The 12,115-nt window shown below is 41.2% G+C and overlaps 1 long non-coding RNA gene across 1 annotated transcript; it reads left to right on the top strand.

Moving 5' to 3' along the window:
* Positions 1–9,916: 9,916 nt before the first annotated feature.
* On the top strand, positions 9,917–11,878 carry LOC135086261 (uncharacterized). The gene is made up of 4 exons (XR_010260353.1): positions 9,917–10,412; positions 10,763–10,989; positions 11,253–11,468; positions 11,555–11,878. It is a non-coding gene; the product is annotated as an uncharacterized LOC135086261 (long non-coding RNA).
* Positions 11,879–12,115: the final 237 nt, after the last annotated feature.

The following is a 12,115-nucleotide window of genomic DNA, read 5'->3' as shown; positions in this document are numbered from 1 at the left end:
AGGTTTGTAACACGACGCGCCCCTTTGTTTACTTCGAGCGACCAGCGCCGAGCCGGCCACTACGTCACAGCGAGGTCTACGCGCGCGCGCAGCCGGTTTACTGCCCTGCCCCGAGACCCCGCTCGCCGCAACGGGTATATAAGGCGGACGAGCCAGCCCAGCGGCCAGTCCCCTATCCGTCCCCCGGACACGGCCTGAGCCGAGGTCCGAGCCTACCGTGGCGCCCTCAGACCGCGTCCGTAGTCCCCTCGATCGGGCCCACTAGAGTGAGCCCGCCGTAGGCTGGACTTTGGTCCAACACCGCGGTGGGCAACCCTCTAATTGGGTTCGCCACTGATCGGGCGCCTTATGCGCTCGATACGGCCCGATCGCGAACGTCGGTCTGCGACCGACGCGGACGAGCCTGGGCTTCGCTACGCGAAGCCCACACTCGGCCTCGTCGGCACGCGCACCGACGATCGCCAAACGGCTAGAGTACCTTCTGTACTCGCCACTCTGCCCGGTGAAGCTGGAAAAGCTCCTCAAGCTACCAGCGCGCGTCCCGTCAAAATAAAAAAATAAAACCAGCGGCCAGTTCATTTCGCGACGCGCCGCGCTTCCGTACCACGGAACACGATACGCCCGAAGTGAACGCACACACGCACCGCGAGTATACGGTCTGCTTACGTAACACGGAACTGACCGGACTCTCGCGTTGTGACGTCACATGCACGCCTCCCGTGCTTATAGCTAGATTTACATGAACTAATTAATTGTTGCCTCGCATTAGCTTAGATAATAATATTTCACGCTTTGCTATTAATTAGAATTCTGCACATTGTTTACATTCATGCTTAGCTCAAATGCACAATCCGATCCTGTCTTTATGACTTTATTATTTTTCACGCTTCTTGCTATAAAATTATTAAGAAAATGCTATTGTACTAAATATGGCCCTAATGCATACGCCGATCCTAGATTTCCGCTTTAATTAGTTTACTCATACTTTTGATATAAGCTTTATTGATTAAACGTAATTGTTTAGTTACCTATAAAGTGTGGCCCTGATTCATATACCAATCCTTGCTTTATGCTTTGCACATGCTTTTGTAATGAACTTTAGTAATTAGACGCAATTGTTTAGTTAGTAATTAAGTTTAGATCAAATGCATATACCGATCCTTGTTTTGTGTTCTAATTGAATGGCTCACGCTTTAGTTATAAAGTTTATTAAGTAAATACAATTGTATAGCTTGCTATTGGATCCGGCTCAAATGCATATACCGATCCTCATTTTTGCTTCTAATGTTAAAATTACGCTTTGCCATAAGATTAATTAGTCAATGCAATTAGTATTGTTTATCATTAAGTATTGGCCATATGTACATACCGATCCTCAATTTTGATTTGAACACTATAATCATGCTTTGCCATAAGATTGATTAGTCAATGCAATTAATATTGCTTATTATTAAGTATTGTTCATATGTACATGCCGATCCTAACTTTACTTATTTTTATATTAGCTTAGTAACTTGAGAGGTTGTCTGCTTTAATTGTGTAATTTAGTCATAGGTTTATTGGCAATAAACACGAGATAAAGCCCTATAAAATTGGTTTTGGTCATTTCTCTCTGTAGGTTAGGTTCCCCTCTTACAATCTGGCGTCCCAACGTGTGGGGCCCTTTAATAAACCGGGTCCCATTGAGGCACGAACCACTTATAATTTAAGACCAAAACCACACAGACAACCTACTCTCTCAGTCCCGCGAGCTAGGATTACTATAGCTAATCGTCATCATGAACACAGGATCGGAGACATGAATCTATCAGAGGCACAATTCGAGAGATTACTGAAGACGTTAGGAGAACCACGCAGCATGAGCACATTGGCTCAGTGCTCTGCACGCTATGGAGGAAGCAGAAAATCCACCGATGTGGAGACTTTCTTGGCGGCCGTGAACGTGTATAAAAAGTTAGAGCACATACAAGATGAGGATGCACTCACTGGCTTACCGTTACTTTTGACGGATGATGCCGCGACGTGGTGGCAAGGGGTGAAGACTCAAGTCAGGACATGGGTTGACTTTGAGACAAGGTTGAGACATACGTTTGCCCCCAAGAAACTGCCGTACATCATCAATCAAGAGATCGTGCGGGTCAGTCAGGTTCACCAGAGCACAGCGTCATTTATTGCTGAAAAACGTGCGCTTATCGCTCAGCTACCCGAATCTCACAAATTGGTCGAGGATCAACTCATAGACCTTGTATACGGACAGTTAAGACTAGACATACGTGAGAAAATAGCTCGGGAACACGTGACGACTTTCGACGACTTGCTTGAGAAAACAAGAGAGGTAGAAAGTCACATGCTAGAAAAGGCGAATCTGACGCAGCGCCCTTTAGAAGACCCCCCTATAAAACCCAAGCGATGCAACTTTTGCCGTATTCCTGGACACACAGCGGAGACCTGCAGAAAGAAGGCTAAAGCAGAGCAGAGCGACGCAGTGAAGCCTAGCCCAACTACGGACATAAAACCAGAAAAACCTAGGCTTTCTTGTTATGGTTGTGGAGAGCCTGGTGTGGTCCGTAGTCGATGCACAAAGTGCTCATCTCAACGACGAACAAGCTCGAACGATGCCAGTTTCTGCGGAGTAAAAATCGGAGAGATGAACCCAAGACCCGTGGTCAGAATACAGATTGGACACATAAAGGGTACTGCTCAAATTGACACAGGTGCCAGGTCAAATGTCGCTTCGTACTCACTCTACCAGCAACTCCGGAAGAATGGATACATCTTCGAGGAGAAGGAAATGAGCATAACCCTCGCTGATGGCATCCCCAAGAGGCAGACCGCCCTCACTGTCAGAGCTCCCATCGCAATATTTGGTCGAGTGATCCCATCATCTTTCGTGGTACTGCCGCAGGCCACCAACAACCTAACTCTGCTGGGAGTAGGTTTTATAGTAGATGCAATGCTCATCTTGAATATACCACAAAGGACCTGCCGTTTTATGGATGACCCCTCTACTGCCTATGATTTAGAGGAGGAGTCTATCCAGGAGATCGTCCTAGAGAAGCTGAAGGAGGAATTTGCCCTTCCGCGAATAATTTCCCCTATGGCAACCACTCCAAAATCAGGACAGTCACCTCAACCTTCCAAGGTGATTCCGGAAGTTGCAAGCGGGCTTACAGTGGTGCCAGTATCAGGGATGAATGCTGAGGAAGATGTTCAGCCAAGGGAAGCTGTGATTCCATCAGAGGATATTCCGGAGGTGCACGAAACGGCCAATATCGCCAACATGCATACACCACCGCGGTCATACGGCCCTTTGATACCGGTGGACCTGTCCACACCCCCGAATAAGAAGCCGAAACTGATGTTCGATGGACACTCACCCGTCATTGACGCGCTATATTATGACGCACAAACTAGTCTGGCTGAATATGATGAGGTAACGGACCTTTCCCCTGAGCTAACCCTCCTTTTCGAACCCAAGAATCACAGCCCGTCAACTGATGCGTCATGTGAGAAAGAACAATAATATCGCAAAAAACCCAATGGTAAGCCTACTACCAAAAATTGGTAAGATATTAATCATAAACCTATTGTTCCCCTATGTCAGCCGCGCATGAATCCAAAAGTCACCTCAACCTTCCATGATGAGTTCGGAAGTTGCAAGCGGGCTTAGAGTGGTGCCACTATTAGGGATGAAGGTTAACAACAAAATAACCTTAAATTCAGATACATGTAGCCATGTCCAGTCTAGGTTGGACACAGGGGGAGGGAGGAAACTCTTCGGGACTACTACGAATTTATACACACCAACTAAACATGGTCCTACTTAGATGACTCTCGGGAGAGGTCTGAGAACGCCTGACGATGTTAATTAGGACCAACTGGGTATTATCATAAATAAAGCTTCATCAGTAACTTCCCATGTTTTAGCAGCTTTCGTAAGGGGTTCGACGCATTGTCAGCACCAAGGCGCGACGAACCCCATTTGTTGTTTCGAAATCATGGACATACTTCTTTGAAATTGCAGACCCCATTGCTCCTGACCATTGCCTGGGCCTGTACCACTCGTCAGCGCTCCGCCTGTCCCAAAGCGCTGAGACAGCGCCCCACCTGCTCCAGAGCGCTGAGACAGCGCTCATGTCCCGAGCCATCTCCGCAGTGCCATGCGTAAGCGTGGTCAACCAGAGGCCGTGCCATGCGTGAGCGTGGTCGGCTGAAGAAGATGACCTCCCGAGCCACCCCGGCGTGCCATGCGCGAGCATGGTCAGCCAGCCTACGGTGGTGCTTCAAGCCACCTCCACCGTGCCATGCGTGAGCGTGGGCGGCCGAAGAAGATGACCTCCCAGCCGTCATCCACACCAGTCCTGGCTCTCTCGTCGGGACGTCTTCGGAGCCAGAGGGGGAGTCTGTAACACGACGCGCCCCTTTGTTTACTTCGAGCGACCAGCGCCGAGCCGGCCACTACGTCACAGCGAGGTCTACGCGCGCGCGCAGCCGGTTTACTGCCCTGCCCCGAGACCCCGCTCGCCGCAACGGGTATATAAGGCGGACGAGCCAGCCCAGCGGCCAGTCCCCTATCCGTCCCCCGGACACGGCCTGAGCCGAGGTCCGAGCCTACCGTGGCGCCCTCAGGCCGCGTCCGTAGTCCCCTCGATCGGGCCCACTAGAGTGAGCCCGCCGTAGGCTGGACTTTGGTCCAACACCGCGGTGGGCAACCCTCTAATTGGGTTCGCCACTGATCGGGCGCCTTATGCGCTCGATACGGCCCGATCGCGAACGTCGGTCTGCGACCGACGCGGACGAGCCTGGGCTTCGCTACGCGAAGCCCACACTCGGCCTCGTCGGCACGCGCACCGACGATCGCCAAACGGCTAGAGTACCTTCTGTACTCGCCACTCTGCCCGGTGAAGCTGGAAAAGCTCCTCAAGCTACCAGCGCGCGTCCCGTCAAAATAAAAAAATAAAACCAGCGGCCAGTTCATTTCGCGACGCGCCGCGCTTCCGTACCACGGAACACGATACGCCCGAAGTGAACGCACACACGCACCGCGAGTATACGGTCTGCTTACGTAACACGGAACTGACCGGACTCTCGCGTTGTGACGTCACATGCACGCCTCCCGTGCTTATAGCTAGATTTACATGAACTAATTAATTGTTGCCTCGCATTAGCTTAGATAATAATATTTCACGCTTTGCTATTAATTAGAATTCTGCACATTGTTTACATTCATGCTTAGCTCAAATGCACAATCCGATCCTGTCTTTATGACTTTATTATTTTTCACGCTTCTTGCTATAAAATTATTAAGAAAATGCTATTGTACTAAATATGGCCCTAATGCATACGCCGATCCTAGATTTCCGCTTTAATTAGTTTACTCATACTTTTGATATAAGCTTTATTGATTAAACGTAATTGTTTAGTTACCTATAAAGTGTGGCCCTGATTCATATACCAATCCTTGCTTTATGCTTTGCACATGCTTTTGTAATGAACTTTAGTAATTAGACGCAATTGTTTAGTTAGTAATTAAGTTTAGATCAAATGCATATACCGATCCTTGTTTTGTGTTCTAATTGAATGGCTCACGCTTTAGTTATAAAGTTTATTAAGTAAATACAATTGTATAGCTTGCTATTGGATCCGGCTCAAATGCATATACCGATCCTCATTTTTGCTTCTAATGTTAAAATTACGCTTTGCCATAAGATTAATTAGTCAATGCAATTAGTATTGTTTATCATTAAGTATTGGCCATATGTACATACCGATCCTCAATTTTGATTTGAACACTATAATCATGCTTTGCCATAAGATTGATTAGTCAATGCAATTAATATTGCTTATTATTAAGTATTGTTCATATGTACATGCCGATCCTAACTTTACTTATTTTTATATTAGCTTAGTAACTTGAGAGGTTGTCTGCTTTAATTGTGTAATTTAGTCATAGGTTTATTGGCAATAAACACGAGATAAAGCCCTATAAAATTGGTTTTGGTCATTTCTCTCTGTAGGTTAGGTTCCCCTCTTACAGGTTTCATTTAGTTATTTAAATATTTTTGGTAGTGTTATTGGAATATTAAAAAGGTTTTATAAATGTCATTTTAATGAATACGTATTTAAAAAAATAGTAACTGTCATAGTCGAAAAACAATCGATATGAATCGATTCTTACCGATAAGATTCATTTTGGCAACACTGAATTGAGTGTTAAAGACAGGAAGTTGTAATTATCACGTAAAGTACTATTTAAATTGGATTTTTAAAAAGGCAAATTGATACAAAGTTACACTAAGTGAATATTTTAAAAATTAATTAAAAAATTTTGGCAAATTCATATTTTCATTAGCAGCTTGTCCACGCCAGGCCAGAAATGAACATTGTCCTTTGGGGCTTGACCCATTTCTCGCAAAATTACAAGGATTTAAGTTTTGAATTTTTAGTTTTCACCTCTTCCTTCAAAAACAAGTGATAGCGTGGGTAGCTTAACACTAATAAGCAAACATTTTATATCATGCGATAGCCAATAAAATTATCTATTAGTAGAAGAAGAAAACAGATACAAGTTTCATACATTTTAAGGGAGTAAGAATGGATTTAATTAGAAAAAAACATGACTTTTCTCACTTCTTTTTCAGGTATTTTCCAACACAAGAAAAACCAGGTCGTTAATAAGGTATGTTTTATTTGCATTGTATTATTAGTATTTGAGCTATTCTACAAAACGAATGTAAATTTATTAGTCTACGTCTATTAGTTTCGACGTAATTGTTGAACAAAGATACCCCTTCCCAGCGGCGGAAACCTGGTTTTTCTTGTGTTGGAAAATAACTGAAAAAAAAAAGTGAAAAAACTCATGTTTTTTCTAATTAAATCAATTCTTACTCTCTTAAAATGTATGAAACTTGTATCTGTTTTTTACTTATACTAATAGATAATTTTATTGGCTATCGCATGATATAAAATTTTTGCTTATTAGTGTTAAGCTACCCACGCTATCCCTTGTTTTTGAAGGAAGAGGTGAAAACTTAAAATTTGTTGGGTGTTGCAATTCAAAATGCGCAATGATCGGTAATAACATTTATTCTAGTAAAGCGCCTCCTTTATATACATTTTTGAGTAAAATATTACCCGAAACTTAATATAAAAATCCAAAAGTACCTACATTATACAAACAACACAAATGTATGACAGAGACAACACAGCACACAGTCTATCTCGCTCTTGCCCGTAAATATCGCCGCACGCGCGCTCGCCACCGCAGTTGATTCCACGGCAGCGCGGCGTTCGAATGTATACTCTCCATAGCACTCCCCCTCAAGCAAATCGCACGGGCGGCTTCGATACGTGCAACCTCACACATACACAGCTGCCGCGGTAGCGGCCGCCGAGCGCTACTTAAGTTTCGGAGAAAAAAAAGTGGCGTAGTAAAAATAATTTTGTGTAAAAAAATTTTGTGTGCCATAGACAATTAGGCGTACAAAAAATTTGGCGATTCGATAGAGACCCCGCGTAATCGGATGATGCAATACCCTCCCCTCGCACCGCATCTCCACGCGTATTCATTGAAATCTTATACATTTCCGATTGCTGTTTAGGAAATGTGTAAATTTCCTAGGAAATGTGTCTAATATAATTTATATCACACATTTCCGGGTGATTTTAGGAATTATACACAATTCCTAGGAATTGTATACAATGACGGATTTCATAAATTTCCTGTAACATATACATTTATCGATCCAATAAGTGTGATCTTGTACTTAGTTTTTTTTGCACTATGCCTAAACGCAAGTATGAAGGTGAAAGTAAAGAGGATCGTTATGCAAGAAAATTACGAAAGTAAGAAGAAAAATTAAAAGAACGACGACGTAAAAATCGGCCACGAATATTTTATTCGAGTGACGAGGACCTAACTAAACGGTGAAGGTTAGTCAGTGTTTTTTCTCAATCTAAGTGTTTATAAATGCTGCTATTTCTTTGCCTCGAACCAATGCGGGATATTGGTCAATGGCTATGAAAGGCTTGCACCAAGCCGAATGCTGCTCATTTTTTCTGCCTAGAATCAATGCGAGATGTTGGTCAATGGCTATTATAAGCATACATACGTACAAAAATCATAATGCTGCTATTTTTAGGGTTCCGTACCTCAAAAGGAAAAAACGGAACCCTTATAGGATCACTTTGTTGTCCGTCTGTCTGTCCGTCAAGACCCTTTATTACTCAGAATCTTGAAATTCGGCACGAAGCAACGTTATTTAGTACAGATAAAGGAAAAATTGCGAAAATGATAAATTTGAAGTTACATAAAATATTAAAATATTATTTTTGCTTACATGACATAAAATATTTTTTTAATAATTATAAACTTACTATCTACCCTTTTTCACATGAACGCGTAGAGATATTAAAGTTGAAATTTGTAACGTTGCCGTTTGCTGTTTTTTCACAAATTGATATTTCTTCTCGATATTCTGATTTTGGATACCACTAGCGACATCTATTGGCGTGATTTAGAATTAATTTGCAATAGATGGCGCTTTTTGCTCAGTTAATTGAAATATATTTTGATGAAACATTTCCTAGTGTTTTTATATTGATTATTCTATTTTTTAAATAGAATATTTTCAGTGTTCTGGAAATTGTTTTCATCATGGTTTTTATTAGTGTTTGCTTTTTATCTAAGCGGCGAAACGAAACGTCTTGCGATGTCAATGACTCGCGGCTGTCAGTTGAGCTGTCAAATCACTTTGGAATTTTGGTCGATCTTGCGCAACCGCAATTTTATTATTTTCGGGAATGTGATTCCTTGTATTTCAAATCGGGTGATGCAAAATGCATCCACGATAATTTCTTGATGAATAAATAAAAATAACACACATGAGGTAAGTTCCCGTCGGAGAATTTATTTATTTTTTCGTGATTGATATTTCTCGTATTCCAGTACGTGGTATTTCATGTGATCGTTTCTTTCAGAAATTCCCTAAATCCTATTCGGATGAGGGTATTGGGTTGCTGAAGACTGCGAGTGAAGTTCGAATTAGCGAGCGGTCTTCGTAAGTATTTATTTCCCATTGCTGGTTTTTTTCATAACCTAATGCCACGTTCCACATGTGATGCTGACACTCGTATTTTTCGTTTCAGATGCGGGATTTTATAATTTAAACATAATATTTTGATGATATTTCATATATTTTAATTTCTCTTCATTTCGTATGAATTATTTCTCCTTTCTAAACTGCTGATCTCTTCGCATTTCCTCCTTGTCATCAAACCTCTGTCTCTGCAAGAGTTTGAACGCTTACCTGTCGAGGAGATGCAAGAGCTTCATCTGGCACTGCGCGCTTGAGGCCGTGGAGGACGCTGCTTGGAGCCTAAAAGTGTGCGAGACCCGTTGGACCCCGGAAGAAGAGAGGAACGTTCAGGGTAACGGCTTATAACCGCATGACTTCCAAGGTACCCACTTTTCCATCCTTCAAGTAGGAGTCTTTCCGACCTGACATCGTGCAGTTATCTTAACTATTAGAGTCTTTTAATATTTAGGCTGAGTTTTAAGAAAGAACAATGGCAGGCATGGTACCCGGTAAAATTGAAGATGTACGGAGTTGATTTCTTGATATTATATACTCGATACTTGGACACTTATTTTACGTATTTTTATGATTTTCCACAACTTTCGAGAATAAAGAAAACATAACTTTTGTTTTCATTTGAATACTGCTAACAAAACGCTTACCTGAATATGCAATAATAAAACGCAATAGGACCCTTTTCTTTAGGGCCGTAACCTACAACTATTTTATTCAATCAGATAAATCGATTATCGATTAACTTACTTTACCAATTATTCAGATATCGACTTAAGATCTATAAAACCATTGATACAATCAACAAAGTGAATATATTTATCGGTTTAGCTCTATTTATATTCATTTTAATAATATATTATGCTAATTAGATTTATGAGGAATAAATGGAGGCTATTGATTATTATCGATTACTCCAATGTATCGTACATTGCATTACGTCAAGGTACGTCACGCGACTGACATACAAGTACAACAACTGTCAAATCAGTTCTTTGTTTACATTCCATCGTTTGGTGGTTTTCCAACGTTTCGTCGTCTCGGTGTGATCATAAAGTGCTGTTTATGGTATACCTACCTACTTGCAAAGTAAAGAATAGTCGAGTTGAGAGCACCCTATGCCTCCCCCTGTCTTTTCTTTAGTATTGTGATACTATCTTAGCGAAAGGATGCTTGTTTGTGTATTGTGATCTGTTTGTAACCATGTCTCTTCTACGCTGCATCAACTGCGATATTCGAGTGACTCGAATTAGGCGGCATCTACTCCTGGAAGAGAGTGAGGCTCTTACAGAAGTTATGAGACTGTGAACATATCCAAGAGAGGTAAGAGAAAGATTTCAAACTTCATTGTTTTAAAAGCAATAAAAACCGCTTTTCATCAGTTTTATCCTCAGTACGTTAGTATTCAAAAATATTATAGTTATTACATTGGGAAATGTACAGATTGTCACCAATGGTTTATTTAAATATCCATTGTCGGTAGAATGTATTTAATCCAATTCCTATCATATCAAATGAGTTGACTGATCTTGGACTGAACATTTTATCAGCTAAAGATCTATTGACAAGTTATTTGGATATAATTCACTACTGGACTGATTTCAAAAATCCTTTCTTGAAGATTTTTAGGCTAGTTATTTATGTATATTATCACTTCTCCTTTTTTGTTTCAGATCACAAACGCTGACTATTTGCCATGCCTCTTGGGAACTTGGAAATGCTCAAGTCACTGGAGCAAACATTGTTGAGAATCAAGAGAGGCTAATTGGTCTTCACAACATTTGTGTAGGATGCGGCCGCTCGATTTTCAGTCAGTTCTCGCACAATATTGAGAGAAACTCCTACAAATGAAGAAGGCCCAATAGTTGCTATTATATCACAGTGGATACATCCAAGACAGGTAAATGTAATACCATAATTGGCAATATCTTAATTGGCTTTCGTTATTTAATTATACTATTGTTACACAAATGCGAAAACAGTAAATGGTGTATATGTAGTTTCTTAAGCAGTGGTTTTTAGACTGTTATTGTTTCACTGTATGTTTTCCGAACAAAATAAATAAATAATTGTCTCTGTTCTGTGTGTCCGTACAATAAATATGTCTTTATATACGTTTTTTTTTAGAATAACTAGGATTTGATCTATATTGTTATGTTTTAGATTACTCAAAGTGATCAAGCATGTACCGCATGTTGGTTACGCGCTCAGAGAACTCTCCGTCGTCAGCAATTGGTTGATGAGGCCAGAAACATAAATGAAGAATTAACTACATGTGTCAATTGCAACAAAGATTTGTTACATAGCAATGGCTACTTATTGAGAAACGAAGACGAAAATGTCATCAACATCATTAAAAGCTGGATATATCCTAATAATGTAAGTACTTTAAGAAAGAAGAAAAAGGTCACTTTTGTTGAAAAATAATGTGAACATTTCACTATTAAATGAATTTGTTTTTTTAGATCAACCTCATGGATAGTATTTGCCATGCTTGTTGGCAACTTGCAAATGAAGCAGCACGGCAAGGTTCTGAGTCACCAGAGACTGCATCCCAACCATTGGAGACAGATGACCCTCCTGACTCACATGAACTACAGGAAGATAATCATGAGGAGGCGTGCCATCATAGGATATTGTTGCAACTGTATTGTGGGTTTGAGGACAGTAGGGTGTTGCTCACATGTGATGAGTATCGTATGGTATTTAGCCTATGCTCGTCACTTAGACAATATATCACCACCTGCACAAGTGTTAGATGGAATTCTTGTAAGAATAAACATTGAATAAAGCAGTACCTATATTGATTTTAACTTTTGTTTTTATTTATTAAACTTCTTGATAGCATTATTATGTTGACTTGAATAAAAGTTCCCCATTAAAGCCTTGTCTATTTTATAAATGTGTATAAATAATAATCTTTAGAAAAATAAAGATAAAAGAATATCTCTTGTTTAGGCGAGCACTCGCGATGCGTATTATCTAATGAGCATCAATCCAACAGAAAGTAACTGCCTTTAAAATCA

Source organism: Ostrinia nubilalis, chromosome W (assembly GCF_963855985.1).
Source record: "Ostrinia nubilalis chromosome W, ilOstNubi1.1, whole genome shotgun sequence".
Taxonomy (NCBI): domain Eukaryota; kingdom Metazoa; phylum Arthropoda; class Insecta; order Lepidoptera; family Crambidae; genus Ostrinia; species Ostrinia nubilalis.
This window is presented reverse-complemented; position numbering and strand designations above follow the sequence as displayed.